Source organism: Periplaneta americana, chromosome 5 (assembly GCF_040183065.1).
Source record: "Periplaneta americana isolate PAMFEO1 chromosome 5, P.americana_PAMFEO1_priV1, whole genome shotgun sequence".
Lineage (NCBI taxonomy): Eukaryota > Metazoa > Arthropoda > Insecta > Blattodea > Blattidae > Periplaneta > Periplaneta americana.
The window spans coordinates 187,608,478-187,626,985 of NC_091121.1; the positions used below are offsets into that span (position 1 = coordinate 187,608,478).

Genomic DNA, 18,508 nt, shown 5'->3' on the forward strand with positions numbered 1-18,508 from the left:
ATCCAACGAGTGCGGTGAATACAGCTTGTCGAACTCTATCTCCAGTATAAAGGACAAATCTCTATGCGTTTGGACGGGAGAGGCCGGCAAAATTAAAAAAAAAATGGTCATTTTGACCTCCCAAAACAGACTTTTTTCTACACAAGGAGAACGAAGCAGCTCAGAGGCCCGCCATTTTAACTGTAGCATCCTAGGATCTTCCTTAGTAATCACCGCTAAAATCCGGCAAATCCGCCGCACTTTTTTTTTGCCTTAATTTTTAGGTACCTGAAATATTTGAGTCTCTAATTCCGGAAATAATAGCCATACCGAGGAACGGGATGGGGCCCTGTATTCCCCCTTTACTTACTTCTTACACGACACAATCAAAATGGCAATCGCGAACACTTTCTGATTTTCGAGAAAAAAGGGGAGGGGCTTAAACCACCCTTACGCCGACATTCTAGGCGCCATACCTCCGCAGTACGTGTAGTGACAACAAAGCCGACGAGTGCTTTGAATACAGCTCGTCGAACTCTATCTCCAGTATAAAGGACAAATCTCTATCCTCCTGCGTTTGGACGGGAGAGGCCGGCAAAATTAAAAAAAATGGTCATTTTGACATTCCAAAACAGACTTTTTTCTACACAAGGACAATGAAGCGGCTCAGAGGCCCGCTATTTTAACTGTAGCATCCCCGCATCTTCCTAGTAATCACCGCTAAAATCAGGAAAATCCCCCGCACTTTATTCTAGCCTTAATTTTTGGGTACCTGATATATTTGAGTCTCCAATTCCGGAAATAATGGCCATACCAAGGAACAGGATGGGTCCCTGTATTCCCCCTTGACTTACTTCTTACACGATACAATCAAAATGGCAATCGCGAACACTTTCTGATTTTCGAGAAAAAAAGGGGAAGGGTTTAAACCACCCTTCCGTCGACATTCTAGGCGCCATAACTCGGCAGTACTTGTAGTGACAACAAAGCCGACGAGTGCGGTGAATACAGCTTGTCGAACTCTATCTCCAGTATAAAGGACAAATCTCTATGCGTTTGGACGGGAGAGGCCGGCAAAATAAACAAAAAATGGTCATTTTGACATTCCAAAACAGACTTTTTTCTACACAAGGAGAACGAAGCATCTCAGAGGCCCGCCATTTTAACTGTAGCATCCTAGGATCTTCCTTAGTAATCACCGCTAAAATCCGGCAAACCCGCCGCACTTTTTTTTAGCCTTAATTTTTAGGTACCTGAAATATTTGAGTCTCTAATTCCGGAAATAATAGCCATACAGAGGAACGGGATGGGGCCCTCTATTCCCCCTTGATTTACTTCTCACACAATACAATCAAAATGGCAATCGCGAACACTTTCTGATTTTCGGGAAAAAAAGGGGAGAGGTTTATACCACACTTCCGCCGACATTCTAGGCGCCATAACTCAGCAGTACCTGTAGTGACAACAAAACCGACGAGTGCTTTGAATACAGCTCGTCGAGCTCTATCTCCAGTATAAAGGACAAATCTCTATCCTCCTGCGTTTGGACGGGAGAGGCCGGCAAAATTTAAAAAATGGTCATTTTCACCTTCCAAAACAGACTTTTTTCTACAGAAGGACAATGAAGCGGCTCAGAGGCCCGCTATTTTAACTGTAGCATCTCCGCATCTTCCTTAGTAATCACCGCTAAAATCCGGAAAATCCCCCGCACTTTATTCTAGCCTTAATTTTTGGGTACCTGATATATTTGAGTCTCCAATTCCGGAAATAATGGCCATACCAAGGAACGGGATGGGTCCCTGTATTCCCCCTTTACTTACTTCTACCACGACACAATCAAAATGGCAATCGCGAACACTTTCTGATTTTCCGCCGACATTCTAGGCGCCATACCTCCGCAGTACGTGTAGTGACAACAAAGCCGACGAGTGCTTTGAATACAGCTCGTCGAACTCTATCTCCAGTATAAAGGACAAATCTCTATCCTCCTGCGTTCGGACGGGAGAGGCCGGCAAAATTAAAAAAAATGATCATTTTCACCTTCCAAAACAGACTTTTTTCTACACAAGGACAACGAAGCGGCTCAGAGGCCCGCTATTTTAACTGTAGCATCCCCGCATCTTCCTTAGTAATCACCGCTAAAATCCGGCAAATCCGCAGCAGTTTTTTCTACCCTTAATTTTTGGGTACCTGAAATATTTGAGTCTCTAATTCCGGAAATAATGGCCATACCGAAGAACGGGATGGGGCCCTGTATTCCCCCTTTACTTACTTCTTACACGACACAATCAAAATGGCAATCGCGAACACTTTCTGATTTTCGAGAAAAAAAGGGGAAGGGTTTAAACCAGCCTTCCGATGACATTCTAGGCGCAATAACTCCGCAGTACGTGTAGTGACAACAAAGCCGACGAGTGCGTTGAATGCAGCTCGTCGAACTCTATCTCCAGTATAAAGGACAAATCTCTATCCTCCTGCGTTTGGACGGGAGAGGCCGGCAAAATTAAAAAAAAATGGTCATTTTCACCTTCCAAAACAGACTTTTTTCTACAGAAGGACAATGAAGCGGCTCAGAGGCCCGCTATTTTAACTGTAGCATCCCCGCATCTTCCTTAGTAATCACCGCTAAAATTCGGCAAATCCGCAGCAGTTTTTTCTACCCTTAATTTTTGGGTACCTGAATTATTTGAGTCTCTAATTCCGGAAATAATGGCCATACCGAGGAACGGGATGGGGCCCTGTATTCCCCCTTTACTTACTTCTTACACGACACAATCAAAATGGCAATCGCGAACACTTTCTGATTTTCGAGAAAAAACTCGAACTCTATCTCCAGTATAAAGGACAAATTTCTATCCTCCTGCGTTTGGACGGGAGAGGCCGGCAAAATTAAAAAAAATGGTCATTTTCACCTTCCAAAACAGACTTTTTTCAACAGAAGGACAATGAAGCGGCTCAAAGGCCCGCCATTTTAACTGTAGCATCCTAGCATCTTCCTTAGTAATCACCGCTAAAATCCGGCAAATCTGCCGCAATTTTTTTTTTTCTAGCCTTAATTTTTGGGTACCTGAAATATTTCAGTCTCTAATTCCGAAAATAATGGCCATTGCGAGGAACGGGATGGGGCCCTGTATTCCCCCTTGACTTATTTCTTACACGATACAATCAAAATGGCAATAGCGAATACTTTCTGATTTTCGAGAAAAAAAACCACCCTTCCGCCGACATCCTAGCCGCCATAACTCCGCAGTACGTGTAGTGACAACAAGGCCGACGAGAGCGTTGAATACAGCTCGTCGAACTCTATCTCCAGTATAAAGGACAAATCTCTATCCTCCTGCGTTTGGACGGGAGAGGCCGGCAAAATTAAAAAAAAATGGTTATTTTGACCTTCCGAATCAGACTTCTTTCTACACAAGGACAACGAAGCGGCTCAGAGGCCCGCCATTTTAACTGTAGCATCCCCGCATCTCCTTTAGTAATCACCGCTAAAATTCGGAAAATCGCCGCACTTTTTTCAACCCTTAATTTTTGGGTACCTGAAATATTTGAGTCTCTCATTCCGAAAATAATCGCCATTCCGAGGAACGGGATGGGGCCCTGTATTCCCCCTCGACTTACTTCTTACACGATACAATCAAAATGGCAATCGCGAACACTTTCTGATTTTCGAGAAAAAAAACCACCCTTCCGCCGACATCCTAGCCGCCATAACTCCGCAGTACGTGTAGTGACAACAAGGCCGACGAGAGCGTTGAATACAGCTCGTCGAACTCTATCTCCAGTATAAAGGACAAATCTCTATCCTCCTTTGTTTGGACGGGAGAGGCCGGCAAAATTAAAAAAAAATGGTCATTTTGAACTTCCAAAACAGACTTCTTTCTACACAAGGAGAACGAAGCGGCTCAGAGGCCCGCTATTTTAACTGTAGCATCCTAGCATCTTCCTTAGTAATCACCGCTAAAATCCGGCAAATCCGCCGCACTTTTTTCTAGCCTTAATTTTTGGGTACCTGAAATATGTGAGTCTCTCATTGCGGAAATAATGGCCATACAGAGGAACGGGATGGGGCCCTCTATTCCCCCTTGACTTACTTCTTACACGACACAATCAAAATGGCAATCGCGAACACTTTCTGATTTTCGAGAAAAAAAGGGGAAGGGTTTAAACCAACCTTCCGACATTATTCTAGACGCCATAACTCCGCAGTACGTGTAGTGACAACAAAGCCGACGAGTGCTTTGAATACAGCTCGTCTAACTCTATCTCCAGTATAAAGGACAAATCTCTATCCTCCTGCGTTTGGACGGGAGAGGCCGGCAAAATTAAAAAAAAATGATCATTTTGACCTTCCAAAACAGACTTTTTTCTACACAAGGAAAACGAAGCGGCTCAGAGGCCCGCCATTTTAACTGTAGCATCCCCGCGTCTCCCTTAGTAATCACCGCTAAAATCCAGCAAATCCGCCGCACATTTTTCTACCCTTCATTTTTGGGTACCTGAAATATTTGAGTCTCTACTTCCGAAAATAATGGCCATTCCGAGCAACGGGATGGGGCCCTGTATTCCCCCTTGACTTCCTTCTTACACGATACAATCAAAATGGCAATCGCGAACACTTTCTGATTTTCGAGAAAAAAAGACATTCTACGCGCCATAACTCCGCAGTACGTGTAGTGACAACAAAGCCGACGAGTGCTTTGAATACAGCTCGTCGAATTCTATGTCCAGTATAAAGGACAAATCTCTATCCTCCTGCGTTTGGAAGGGAGAGGCCGGCAAAATTTAAAAAAATTGGTCATTTTGACCTTCCCAGACAAACTTTTTCTACACAAGGAGAACGAAGCGGCTGAGAGGCCCGCCATTTTAACTGTAGCATTCCCGCATCTCCCTTAGTAATCACCGCTAAAATCCGGAAAATCCGCCGCACTTTTTTCTAGCCTTAATTTTTGGGCACCTGAAATATTTCAGTCTCTAATTCCGGAAATATTGGCCATATCGAGGAACGGGATGGGGCCCTGTATTCCCCCTTGACTTTCTTCTTACACGATACAATGAAAATGGCAATCGCGAACACTTTCCGATTTTCGAGAAAAAAAGGGGAAGGGTTTAAACCACCCTTCCGCCGACATTCCAGGCGCCATAACTCCGCAGTACGTGTAGTGACAACAAAGCCGACGAGTGCTTTGAATGCAGCTCGTCGAACTCTATCTCCAGTATAAAGGACAAATCTCTATCCTCCTTTGTTTGGACGGGAGAGGCCGGCAAAATTAAAAAAAATTGTCATTTTGAACTTCCAAAACAGACTTCTTTCTACGCAAGGAGAACGAAGCTGCTCAGAGGCCCGCCATTTTAACTGTAGCATCCCAGCATCTTCCTTAGTAATCACCGCTAAAATCCGGCAAATCCGCCGCACTTTTTTCTAGCCTTAATTTTTGGGTACCTGAAATATGTGAGTCTCACATTGCGGAAATAATGGCCATACAGAGGAACGGGATGGGGCCCTCTATTCCCCCTTGACTTACTTCTTACACGACACAATCAAAATGGCAATCGCGAACACTTTCTGATTTTCGAGAAAAAAAGGGGAAGGGTTTAAACCACCCTTCCGCCGACATTCTAGGCGCCATAACTCCGCAGTACGTGTAGTGACAACAAAGCCGACGAGTGCTTTGAATACAGCTCGTCTAACTCTATCTCCAGTATAAAGGACAAATCTCTATCCTCCTGCGTTTGGACGGGAGAGGCCGGCAAAATTAAAAAAAAATGGTCATTTTGACCTTCCAAAACAGACTTTTTTCTACACAAGGAGAACGAAGCGGCTCAGAGGCCCGCCATTTTAACTGTAGCATCCCCGCGTCTCCCTTAGTAATCACCGCTAAAATCCAGCAAATCCGCCGCACATTTTTCTACCCTTCATTTTTGGGTACCTGAAATATTTGAGTCTCTACTTCCGAAAATAATGGCCATTCCGAGCAACGGGATGGGGCCCTGTATTCCCCCTTGAATTCCTTCTTACACGATACAATCAAAATGGCAATCGCGAACACTTTCTGATTTTCGAGAAAAAAAGACATTCTACGCGCCATAACTCCGCAGTACGTGTAGTGACAACAAAGCCGACGAGTGCTTTGAATGCAGGTCGTTGAACTCTATCTCCAATATAAAGGACAAATCTCTATCCTCCTGCGTTTGGACGGGAGAGGCCGGCAAAATTTAAAAAAATGGTCATTTTGACCTTCGACAACAGACTTTTTTCTACACAAGGAGAACGAAGCGGCTCAGAGGCCCGCCATTTTAACTGTAGAATCCCCGCATCTTCCTTAGTAATCACCGGTAAAATCCGCCGCACTTTATTCTAGCCTTAATTTTTGGGTACCTGAAATATTTGAGTCTCTAATTCCGGAAATAATGGCAATACCGAGGAACGGGATGGGTCCCTGTATTCCCCCTTTACTTACTTCTTACACGATACAATCAAAATGGCAATCGCGAACACTTTCTGATTTTCGAGAAAGAAAGGAGAAGGGTTTAAACCACCCTTCCGTCGACATTCTAGGCGCCATAACTCCGCAGTACGTGTAGTGACAACAAAGCCGAGGAGTGCGGTGAATACAGCTTGTCGAACTCTATCTCCAGTATAAAGGGCAAATCTCTATCCTCCGCGTTTGGACGGGAGAGGCCGGCAAAATTAAAAAAAATTGTCATTTTGACCTTCCAAAACAGACTTTTTTCTACACAAGGAGAACGAAGCGGTTCACGGCCTACTTGATTGGAAGGCCACCGCGTTGTAATTGCGGCAACGTTACATGGGGGCTCAGATTTGTGGCAGATTGAAAGACTGCTTACAGAAGATATCACTGTCATCTGTAATATTAATCTTTACTTGAAGTAGCTATGTATGTAGAGATAATTTCACATACATAATTCTTTGTCATTTCAGACATGTTGATATTTTAACGAAAAGTAGGTGTAGTTTAAATTGGTGGAACAAGGATCACACGAGGATGAAAATCTTAGTTCATTAGTTTCAGATGTCTGCCCTTGAGACAAACCAGTGTTCGATATTTGTAAACAAATAATATCTGTCGTAGCCTACTACTCAACAATTAGGCGTACTGCAAAATTTAAAATTATCTTGCAAGTACTAGCTGCTCTGGCAAAGAGGGAAAATTAGAAATATTGTGTAGAATTCCATGATATATTGCAGAACCCTTACTTTCTTACTTACTTACAAATGGCTCTTAAGGAACCCGGAGGTTCATTGCCGCCCTCACATAAGCCCGCCATCGGTCCCTATCCTGTGCAAGATTAATCCATTCTCTACCATCATATCCCACCTCCCCCAAATACATCTTATATTATCCTCCCATCTATGTCTCGGCCTCCCCAAAGTCTTTTTCCCTCCGGCATCCCAATTAATACTCTCTATGCATTTCTGGATTCGTCCATACGTACTACATGCCCTGCCCATCTCAAACGTATGAATTTAATATTCCTAATACGAATATGAAGAATACAATGCGTACAGTTCTATATTGTGTAACTTTCTCCATTCTCTTGTAACTTCATCTCTATTATCCTCAAATAATTTTCTAAGCACCTTATTCTCAAATACCCTTAATCTCTGTTCCTCTCTCAAAATGAGAGTCCAAGTTTCACAACCATACAGAACAACTGGTAAAAACCGGTATAAATTCTAACTTTCAGATTTTTGAGAACATACTGATTACAAAAGCCTCTCAATCAACCGAATAATATTAGGCATTTCCCATATTTATTCTGCATTTAATTTCCTCCCGAATGTCATTTATAATTGTTACTGCTGCTCCAAGATATTTGAATTTTTCCACCTCTTCGAGGGATAAATTTCCAATTTTTATATTTTCATTTCGTATAATATCTGGTCACGAGACATAATCATATACTTTGTCCTTTCGGGATTTACTTCCAAATCTATCTCTTTACTTGCTTCAAGTAAAATGTCCGTGTTTTCTGTAATAATTTGTAAATGTTCTCCTAACACATTCACGTCATCCGCATAAGGAAGCAGTTTATGTAACCAGTTCAATTCTAAACCCTCTCTGTTATCCTGGACTTTTTTAATGACATAATCTGGAGCAAAGTTAAAACGTTAAACAGTGCATCTCCTTGCTTTAGCCCACAGTGAATTCGAAAAGCATCCGACAGAAATTGGCCTATACGGACTCTGCTGTACGTTTCACTGAGACACATTTTAATTAATCAAACTAGTTTCTTTGGAATACCAAATTCAATAAGAATATTATATAACACTTCTCTCTTAACCGAGTCATATGCCTTTTTGAAATCTATGAATAATTGATGTACTTTACCCTTATACTCCCATTTTTTCTCCAGTATCTGTCGAATACAAAAAATCTGGTCAATTATAGTCGACATATTACGCATAAAACCGCACTGATGATCCCCATTAATTTAATCGAAGTAAGGAGTTAATCTTCTCTAAAGAATATTGGACAAAATTTTGTACGAAGTCAACAAATGTGAAATTCCTAGAAAGTTACTGCAGTAAGTCTTTTCCCCTTTTATAAAGATAGGTACAATTATGGACTCCTTTCATTATTCTGGTACAATGTCTTTTTCCAAAATAGTTAATACAAGCATATAAATTTCGCTAGATAATGCGCTACCGCCCTCTTGTATTAATTCTGCCGGAATTTGATCTATAGCTGAAGACTTGTACTTTTTCAGGTTTTTTTATTGCAGTTTCGACTTTAGAAAGTGTGAGTTCGAATATAAATGACTCAGCAGATTCTATTTGAATTTCGTCCCATTAATTTCTATTTGGCCTATGTACATTTTAGTAGTTGCTCAAAATAGTTTTTCCATCTGTTCTTGATGGAATGAGTTTCCGAACCCTATTAAATAAAAATGTAACAATTACGGATAATGCCTTTTTTAATTAATTAATGTTATGTTTTAAGTTCAGTCTTCAAACCTGCAAGAAAATGACTTGTGTTACCTCAATTTTGTATTATTGTTATTATTATTATTATTATTATTATTATTATTATTATTATTATTATTATTATTATTATTATTATTATTATCATTGTTTGTTAAGCTCATAACAAAATTATTTCGGACAATAATAATGAAACGTATTACAGTGCCTACATGGCGTTAAAAACTAAATTATTTCCTTAATTGTGAGATATTAAGTAGGCTATATGCTGGAATCGTCTTTAATTTGCTCACTGATACAACATGGTTAATGTTTTATGAATACATATCCAGCAAAGTTTGAGAATCTACTTTTATTTCATGATAGAATTTAGAAACATTTTACATTCAAGCAGACTATAATGTGACAGATGTCGGCCCCCACAAATGCTTTGTAGCGGCGTTGCCACATTCAGTGCGTTGGCCTTTCATCAAGTAGGCCGTGGAAGCGGTTCAGAGGCCCGTCATTTAAACTGTAGCATCCTAGCATCTTCCTTAGTAATCACCGCTAAAATCCGGCAAATCCGCCGCACTTTTTTCTAGCCTTAATTTTTGGGCACCTGAAATATTTGAGTCTCTTATTCCGGAAACAATGGCCATACAGAGGAACGGGATGGGGCCCTGTATTCCCCCTTGGCTTACTTCTTACAGGATACAATCAAAATGGCAATCGCGAACACTTTCTGTTTTTCGATAAAAAAAAAAGGGGGAAGGGTTTAAACCACCCTTCCGCCGGCATTCTAGGCCCCATAACTCCGCAGTACGTGTAGTGACAACAAAGCCGACGAGTGCGTTGAATACAGCTCGTCGAACTCTATCTCCAGTATAAAGGACAAATCTCTATCCTCCTGCGTTTGGACGGGATAGGCCAGCAAAATAAAAAAAATGGTCATTTTGACCTTCCAAAACAGACTTTTTTCTACACAAGGAGAACGAAGCGGCTCAGAGGCCCGCCATTTTAACTGTAGCATCCTAGCATCTTCCTTAGTAATCACAGCTAAAATCCGGCAAATCCGCCGCACTTTATTCTAGCCTTAATTTTTGGGTACCTGAAATATTTGAGTCTCTAATTCCGGAAATAAAGGCCATACCGACGAACGAGATGGGGCCCTGTATTCCCCCTTGACTTACTTCTTACACGATATAATCAAAATGGCAATCGCGAACACTTTCTGATTTTCGAGAAAAAAATGGGAACCACCCTTCCGCCGACATTCTAGGCGCCATAACTCCGTAGGACGTGTAGTGACAACAAAGCCGACGAGTGCGTTGAATACAGCGCGTCTAACTCTATCTCCAGTATAAAGGACAAATCTCTATCCTCCTGCGTTTGGACGGGAGAGGCCGGCAAAATTTCAAAAAAATGGTCATTTTGACCTTCCAAAACAGAGTTTTTCTACACAAGGAAAACGAAGCGGCTCAGAGGCCCGCTATTTTAACTGTAGCATCCCTGCATCTTCCTTAGTAATCACCGATAAAATCCGGCAAATCCGCCGCACTTTTTTCTAGCCTTAATTTTTGGGTACCTGAAATATTTGAGTCTCTAATTCCGAAAATAATGGCCATACCGAGGAACTGGATGGGGCCCTGTAATCTTCCTTGACTTACTTCTTACACGATACAATCAAAATGGCAATCGCGAACACATTCTGATTTTCGAGAAAAAAAGGGGAAGAGTTTAACAACAAAGCCGACGAGTGCGTTGAATGCAGCTCGTCGAACTCTATCTCCAGTATAAAGGACAAATCTCTATCCTCCTGCGTTTGGACGGGAGAGGCCGGCAAAATTTCAAAAATATTCATATCACCATACATATAGTCATCTCTATATAAAATAACTGAAGAAGAAATAAAAAAACGTAACCTATAAATAATAAAGATATTCAATCAAATAAAAAAGTTATAATAATAGATCCAGAATTGAAGCTGATAATATCCACTGTTTAGTTATCTATTACCAAAATCTTAAGTCTTATAATGCAGGAATAATTACTGCATAATCTAATCGAAAAATGATATTAAGACAATAAATTCAAACTCAATAAGGTAACAAGTAAATGTTTACGATGGTCATTTTGACCTTCCAAAACAGACTTTTTTCTACACAAGGAGAACGAAGCGGATCAGAGGCCCGCCATTTTAACTGTAGCATCCCCGCATCCTCCTTAGTAATCACCGCTAAAATCCGGCAAATCCGCCGAACTTTTTTCTAGCCTTAAATTTTGGGTACCTGAAATATTTGAGTCTCTAATTACGAAAATAATGGCCATTCCGAGGAACGGGATGGGGCCCTGTATTCCCCCTTGACTTACTTCTTACACGATACAATCAAAATGGCAATCGATTTTCGAGAAAAAAAAGGGGAACCACACTTCCGCCGACATTCTAGGCGCCATAACTCCGCAGTACGTGTAGTGACAACAAAGCCGACGAGTGCTTTGAATACAGCTCGTCGAACTCTATCTCTAGTATAAAGGACAAATCTGTATCCTCCTGCGTTTGGACGGGAGAGGCCGGCAAAATTGCAAAAAATGGTCATTTTGACCTTCCAAAGCAGACTTTTTTCTACACAAGGAGAACGAAGCGGCTCAGAGGCCCGCCATTTTAACTGTAGCATCCCCGCATCTTGCTTAGTAATCACCGCTAAAATCCGGCAAATCCGCCGCACTTTTTTCTAGCCTTCATTTTTGGGTACGTGAAATATTTGAGTCTCTAATTCCGGAAATAATGGCCATACCGAGGAACGGGATGGGGCCCTGTATTCCCCCTTGACTTACTTCTTACCCGATAGCATCAACGTGGCAATCGCGAACACTTTCTGATTTTCGAGAAAAAAAGGGGAAACCCTTGTACCAACCTTCCACCGACTTTCTTGCCGCCATAACTCCGCAGTACGTGTAGTGACAACAAAGCCGACGAGTGCGTTGAATACAACTCGTCGAACTCTATCTCCAGTATAAAGGGCAAATCTCTATTCTCCTGCGATTGGACGGGAGAGGCCGGCAAAATTTAAAAAAAGGTCATTTTGATCTTCCAAAACCTAGTTATTTCTACACAACAAGAACGAAACGGCTGTGAGGCCCGCCCTTTTCACTGTAGCATCCCCGCATCTTCCATAGTAATCACCGCTAAAATCGGGCAAATCCGCCGCTCTTTTTTATAGCCTTAATTTTTGGGTATCTGAAATATTTGAGTCCCCAATTCCGGAAATAATGGTCATACCGAGGCACGGGATGCGGCCCTGTATTCCCCCTTGACTTACTTCTTACACGATAGCATCAAAATGGCTATCGCGAACACTTTCTGATTTTCGAGAAAAAAAGGGGACACTCCGCCGACATTCTAGCCGCCATAACTCTGCAGTACGTGTAGTGACAACAAAGTCGATGAGTGCGTTGAAGGAGAAGTTTGGGTACCTTAAATATTTCAGTCTCTAATTCCGGAAATAATGGCCATATCGAGGATCGGGATGGGGTCCTGTATTCCCCCTTGACTTACTTCTTACATGATAGCATCAAAATGGGAATCGCGAACACAAACTGATTTTCGATTACTCCGGCGACATTCTAGCCACCATCTCTCTGCAGTACGTGTAGTGACAACAATGTCGATGAGTGCGTTGATTAGAACTCGTCGAACTCTCTCTTCAGTGTAAAGGACAACTCTCTATGCCTGTGCGTTTATATGGGAGAGGCCGGCAAAATTTCAAGAAATGATCATTTTTACCTTCCAGAACAGAATTTTATCTACACAAGGAGAACGAAGCGGTTGAGGGGCCCGCCCTTTTAACTGTAGCATCCCCGCATATTCATTAATAATCACCGCTAAAATCAAGCAAATCCGTCGCAGTTTTTTCTAGCCTTATTTTTTGGGTACCTAAAATGTTTCAGTCTCTAATGCCGGAAATAATGGCCATACCGAGGAACGGAATGGGATCCTGTATTCTTCTTTGCCTTACTTCTTACACAATAGCATCAAAATTGGAATCGCGAACACAAACTGATTTCCGAGAAATAAAGGGGACATTCTAGCCGCCATAACTCCGGAGTACGTGTAGTGAGAACAAAGCCGATGAGTGCGTTGAATAGAGCTCGACCCCTTCAAGTGATATCTCTATCCAATGACTTTGCATCAGTAAAGTCTCATTTTATAAATTTATCGATCAACAATTGGTTCTCTTCTGAAAAAGGAACAATTTTACAGTCTGTTGAAAAGAAACCAAATGACCTGGAAATGTACAAAAACTTGCTGAGACATGTTCAAACATTTTTAACAAGAGCCAGAAGAGGTCACAATGTCTCGCAATTGTACTTATACCAATTTCACCTTTCTGATACTCCTACTTGTCTGTGGTGTAATAATCATGATGAAGATCTGGAACACATTCTTCTATACTGTTCATCCATAAACCACAAAAGAAGTAAATTAAAATCATCAGTACCAGTTGCAGAAGACACAGCCCTGCAGTATATATTGACTAAACCCCAACTCTGGCTACTAGCAACAGGCATCTATAATGAACACCGTTCAAAATACCCCTCATTTCTCATGAAAAACAAAAACTGAACAGGCTATAGTGAACTTTATATTGTCAGCAAACAGCTGGATACATTAAGAAGATTGATTGAGTGATTCTTTCGGTTAAACAGACGCATTTTGTATTATAATATGATAATCAGAAAATTCAAATGCTTTTAAGACAGGAATGTTTCAATGTTGTAAGCAAAATATTTTGGCTTTAGGACCCTTTTTTACCTAAATTATTTTAGAATAGATAATTTCTATTTAGAAGTTAAAAAATATAGGTAACAATATATACAACTGTAAATTTGCAGCAACATAGTCCGCCTACAAATTTTTAAATTTCCTTTTCAACTTCAAAGTCATTTATCTCAAAACTTACTAAATATCACTTGTACCACTTTGCTTCTGAATGCCTCAGTTATTATCTGAAACTGTGTAAGTTAAGAGTCTAAGGCTATTGTTGAAATCTACTACTTTATAATTAATTGCATTTATTAGAGAGGTACAAGCTGCAAAACACGCTTTAATTTCTTGTTGTCTTGTATGAATGTAACACATTATTTATTGCTTAAAAGCAGTTTAATTCAACTCGCAGTGGTAGGCCAATAGAGTTCATTTTGCTCACCCCTTCTTGATCACCACTACTGCCTGCAGAATAGATTCATTGCAACCACTCAGCCATTTATAGCACGGAGAATCGAGTACGTCCTTCTGACCTTGGCATCCCTGCTTCACACCTTGTAGTCTTGAAGTTTACACTGCCTACAAAAAAAAAAATAAATTGTAAGTGTAACTCAAATGATGATTTCGCAGCAAACACAGATTATATATCTTAGAAAGCATGTTGAAATGTTCAGATAGTCAATATAATATGATATAATATAATATTGTTTTATTAATTCAGTCCAATTGACATATCACAAAAATATAAAAAGTCAATGACACTTACCCATGTAAGTGATCATCGTGTACTATACTAATACAAAAAATTAAGCAAACGTTTTCACACTTCGGGCATCATCAGGCTTTTTTACATACAATATCTTGTACATTTTGTCTCTTATTGTGGAACAAATGATTAATCACAATCTTTTTTAATAATGAAAATAATAACTATTTAAAATTGACTTATGGTAATTAACAATCTAAAATTATACGATGAAAGAGTAATGGAACGGAGAAAAATTCCCTCCGATGCCAGGATTTGAACCCGGGTTTTCAGCTCTAAGTGCTGATGCTTTATCCACTAAGCCACACCGGATACCCACCCCGGCGTCGGACAGAATCGTCTCAGTTTAAGTTCCAACTCTTGGGTTCCCTCTAGTGGCCGCCCTCTGCACTACGTCATAGATGTCTATGAACGTAGGACTGAAGTCCACATGTGCTGAGGTGCACTCGTTATGAGTGACTAGTTGGCCGGGATCCGATGGAATGGGCGCTGTCTTAAATCACGAAGTGATTTACGCATATCATATGTGTTATTTAATGTACCGAAGTACATATGATATTTCCATGCAGATATTCTGCGTCATCATACAATGAAAGAGTAATAGAGCGGAGAAAAATTTCCTCCAGCGCCGGGATTTGAACCCGGGTTTTCAGCTTTATGTGCTGATGCTTTATCCACTAAGCCACACCGGATACCCACCCCGGCGTCGGACAGAATCGTCTCAGTTTAAGTTCCAACTCTCGGGTTCCCTCTAGTGGCCGCCCTCTGATTTAAGAAGGCGCTTATTCCGTCGGATCCCGGCCAACTAGTCACTCATAATGAGTGCACCTCAGCACATGTGTGGACTTCGGTCCTACGTTCATAGACATCTATGACGTAGTGCAGAGGGCGGCCACTAGAGGGAACCCAAGAGTTGGAACTTAAACTGAGACGATTCTGTCCGACGCTGGGGTGGGTATCCGGTGTGGCTTAGTGGATAAAGCATCAGCACGTAGAGCTGAAAACCTGGGTTCAAATCCCGGCACCGGAGGGAATTTTTCTCCGTTCCATTACTCTTTCATCGTATGATGACGCAGAATATCTGCATGGAAATATCATATGTACTTCAGTACATTAAATAATATATAATCTAAAATTAATTTACAGATATGAAAATTTAATACATAATAATGATATAAAATTTTGGCTGCACTGCAGTAAAACATCCAGTTAATGAAATTATGAAGTTTAAAGAGGAATGAAATGTTTTTATCATGTTCACAGTTTTATGATGTTATAATTTAAACATAACATTTCTTCAACATGAAATTCAACATGAAATTCATAACACAGCAGTGCAGCCACAATTTTATATCATTATTATGTATTAAATTTTCATATCTGTACATTAAATTTAGATTGTTAATTACCATAAATCAATTTTAAATAGTTATTATTTTCATTATTAAAAAAAGGTTTTGATTAATCATTTGTTCCACAATGAGAGACAAAATGTACAAGATTTTGTATGTAAAAAGGCCTGATGATTAGGGAGCGGATTTTTATGTGCTAAAAAATTTAAATATATTTATGTTTTATGTGCTAAAAAGTACGAAAATATTTGCTAAAAATATAAAAATATTTATTTTAAATATGACAAAAATACCTTACTTAGCTTGAGAAAAAAAAAATGTTACTAGGTACTCACCAACCACACTTGAGTGCTAGTAGTTGGCCGAGAATTGCAGTGAACAACAAAAATCATCTCCAAATTCTCCATCACAAATGCATGACGATTATCTCTGAACAACGACTTATACTGTGAAAACGATCTTTCCACATCACAGGACGTCAGACGTGCATATTTAAAGAGAGGAATGTCACAAACACCTACACCGTCAATTTCACCTACAGGCACATCCTCCAATACTTAAGCAACTTTACACATTTTTTTATATCCACTGTTTTTCCCAAACACATTCTGGAATTTGTTCCTTAGTAATTGTGCTTCTGAACCTGGTAGCGAGTCTAGTTTAATTTCCACGGCATTCACCTCCCTGTTTCAGACAACAGGTTTTTGGATGTTTCGATTTTTTTTTATGGTGTCACACAAAGAGCTTAAATTTGCTAATAGGAAAGCCAAATCGTTTTTTAAACAACCATCTTTGAGTATATCTTGAAGGATATCGATTGACGAAGCCTGATAACAGGGAACCACAACAAGATATATTGCCTTACTTGATAGACTCGAGCTCTTATCTGTTCTGTTTCACAAACAAAGCGTGGAATGAAATCATCTTCGGGAACAATAAACATCCCTGATTATGTGTTGCAAGATCTCTCCTCCTTGTCCATGTTAATTTATTCTCTAATAATAACACTGATATGCTGCCTAGCAGTTGTCAGAACTTGTGGCGATACTATTACGAAAATGGATCACGGATACACCACAGAGCACTTAGAAACACGAAGCAACCAAGAATTCCTAAAAAAGATAACGTACTTCTGAGTGATATAATTGATTTAGTTTTAAAATATTTCAAAGTTCTTCTAAAAAAATTATTTAAGTAAAAAACTCTAAGATTTATGTATTTATACTAGATTTCCTGAAAATATGTATTTACATAATTTTTTTTTGTGAAAATATGTGTTTTTATGTGAAATAAGATTCGGGTTTTAAACTTGAAACTTCATGTTCGGAATTTTTAACTTTGTTAATTGTTTCATTTTGAAGATGCTGATAAGCTTGATGTTTTACAATGTCAATTTTTTATTTTCCACCTATGCTTATCTAAATGTGTTTGGATTTATATTAACGTTTTCGATACTCGGTGTGTATCATCTTCAGATATGTATGTCATTATGTGTTGTGATGACCTAGTCTCTTATTGTGTAGTGGGTTATTCATGTGCGTGTGACCTATCATGATTTCTTAATTTAGCTAAAATTACTATAAATGTACTTGATGCAGTGTGTGGTTGCTTGTTATGATTCTGTTAAAATTCTTTCTTTTGAAAAGCACACATAGGTAAATAGGAAATTATGTTAAAACCAATATTATGACACATAAATGTAAACAAGTAAAATATACACTATAAAAACACTATAAAACACTGTACACACTATAGCACTTTTATCATATTTATGATTGGCTGTGTTGGCCTGTTATATCGTAAAATTGGGTAGTTATTACTGTTCTTGGTTAAAAACACTGTCTTTCTGACGCACTTTCACTGATTATCTGTAGTCTGGTATTGTATGTTGTTGAAGTTTTTTGGCTTATTGTTTTTTAATTTTGTTGTTCATGTTAACTATTGTGGAAATCATTGATGCTGTAACTGTATGTAAGTACTTAGGCGTATATGATACAAGATATTTTTGTTGGGTCCGTATATCTAGTTCAGCCGTGCGTGTCTGCAACAATTTACATTGTATTAATAGATTGAATTAAGACGATTTTGTTTTATTGTTAAGTTGAAATTTATCTCGCGCAGACACGCACGGCTGAACTAGATATACGGACCCAACAAAAATATCTTGTATCATATACGCCTAAGTACTTACATACAGTTACAGCATCAATGATTTCCACAATAGTCAACATGAACAACAAAATTAAAAAACTATAAGCCAAAAAACTTCAACAACATACAATACCAGACTACAGACAATCAGTGAAAGTGCGTCAGAAAGACAGTGCTTTTAACCAAGAACAGTATAACAGGCCAACACAGCCAATCATAAATATGATAAAAGTGCTATAGTGTGTACAGTGTTTTATAGTGTTTTTATAGTGTATATTTTACTTGTTTACATTTATGTGTCACAATATTGGTCTTAACATAATTTCCTATTTACCTATGTGTGCTTTTCAAAAGAAAGAATTTTAACAGAATCATAACAAGCAACCACACACTGCATCAAGTACATTTATAGTAATTTTAGCTAAATTAAGAAATCATAATAGGTCACACGCACGTGAATAACCCACTACACAATAAGAGACTAGGTCATCACAACACATAATGACATACATATCTGAAGATGATACACACCGAGTATCGAAAACGTTAATATAAATCCAAACACATTT

The 18,508-nt window shown here is 39.5% G+C and overlaps 1 long non-coding RNA gene and 1 other non-coding gene across 2 annotated transcripts in view; both read right to left on the reverse strand.

Annotated features, from left to right (window-relative positions):
• LOC138700346 (uncharacterized) overlaps positions 1-18,508 on the reverse strand; it is a 153,122-nt gene that overhangs the window by 125,384 nt on the left and 9,230 nt on the right. The window contains exon 2 of the long non-coding RNA XR_011332332.1: positions 14,113-14,249. This is a non-coding gene — a long non-coding RNA (uncharacterized lncRNA). The remainder of the gene's footprint in view (positions 1-14,112; positions 14,250-18,508) is intronic.
• TRNAY-AUA (transfer RNA tyrosine (anticodon AUA)) lies at positions 15,057-15,128 on the reverse strand. The gene has a single exon. It is a non-coding gene; the product is annotated as a tRNA-Tyr (tRNA).